This window comes from Perognathus longimembris, chromosome 15, assembly GCF_023159225.1.
Source record: "Perognathus longimembris pacificus isolate PPM17 chromosome 15, ASM2315922v1, whole genome shotgun sequence".
In the NCBI taxonomy this organism is placed as follows: Eukaryota; Metazoa; Chordata; class Mammalia; order Rodentia; family Heteromyidae; genus Perognathus; species Perognathus longimembris.
The window spans coordinates 57,729,328-57,730,350 of record NC_063175.1 but is presented as its reverse complement, the minus strand read 5'-3'; the positions used below and the strand labels follow the sequence as shown (position 1 = coordinate 57,730,350).

At 61.0% G+C, this 1,023-nt stretch overlaps 1 pseudogene; it reads left to right on the top strand.

Annotated features, from left to right (window-relative positions):
- LOC125364152 overlaps positions 1 to 520 on the top strand; it is a 1,662-nt pseudogene extending 1,142 nt beyond the window's left edge.
- Positions 521 to 1,023: the final 503 nt, after the last annotated feature.

The window sequence follows — 1,023 nt, the reverse complement described above, 5'->3', positions numbered from 1 at the left end:
ACCATCACCATCACCATGACCACCACCATCACCACCACCACCACCACCACCACCATCACCATCACCATGACCATCACCACCACTACCACCACCATCAATACCACCACCATCACCACCACCACCACCACCACCACCACCATCACCACCACCACCACCACCATCACCACCACCACCATCACCATCACCACCACCATCACCACCATCACCATGACCACCACCACCACCATCACCATGACCACCACCACCACCATGACCACCACCATGACCACCACCACCACCACCACCATCACTACCACCACCATCACCACCACCACCACCATCACCACCATCACCACCACCACCACCACCACCATCATCACCATCACCATCACCACCACCACCACCACCACCACCATCACCACCACCACCACCACCACCACCACCATCACCACCACCACCACCACCACCACCACCATGACCACCACCATGACCACCACCATCACCACCACCATCACCATCATCACCACCACCACCATCACCACCACCATCACCACCACCACCATCACCAATCACCACCACCATCACCATCACCACCACCACCACCATCACCACCACCACCACCATCACCATCACCACCACCACCACCATCACCATCACCACCACCATCACCACCACCACCATCGCCATCACCACCACCATCGCCATCACCACCACCATCACCATCGCCACCGTCTCCTTGCTGGCAGCTCACAGATGCCTTCCCCCCACCCCCCCCAAACACGTCCTGGGCACCTCACCCGAAGGGCGCAGGAGGCGTGGCCCAGGTCCTTGGCTCTGTCCCCGCATGCGTCCATCAAAGCCACAGTTCCTTCCTTCAGATCCGCGCTGCCCGGACCCTGCTTGGCCTCCGGCTCCCGAGGCCTCCAGTCTGCAGGCCACGTGGCCCAACTGCTCGCCGCCCCTCTCTTGCTTCCGGTCCGTGTCGCTCATTCTCACCCTGATTCCCGCAAGGCGCTTCCATCAACAGGAGGGTCGCTGGCTCCT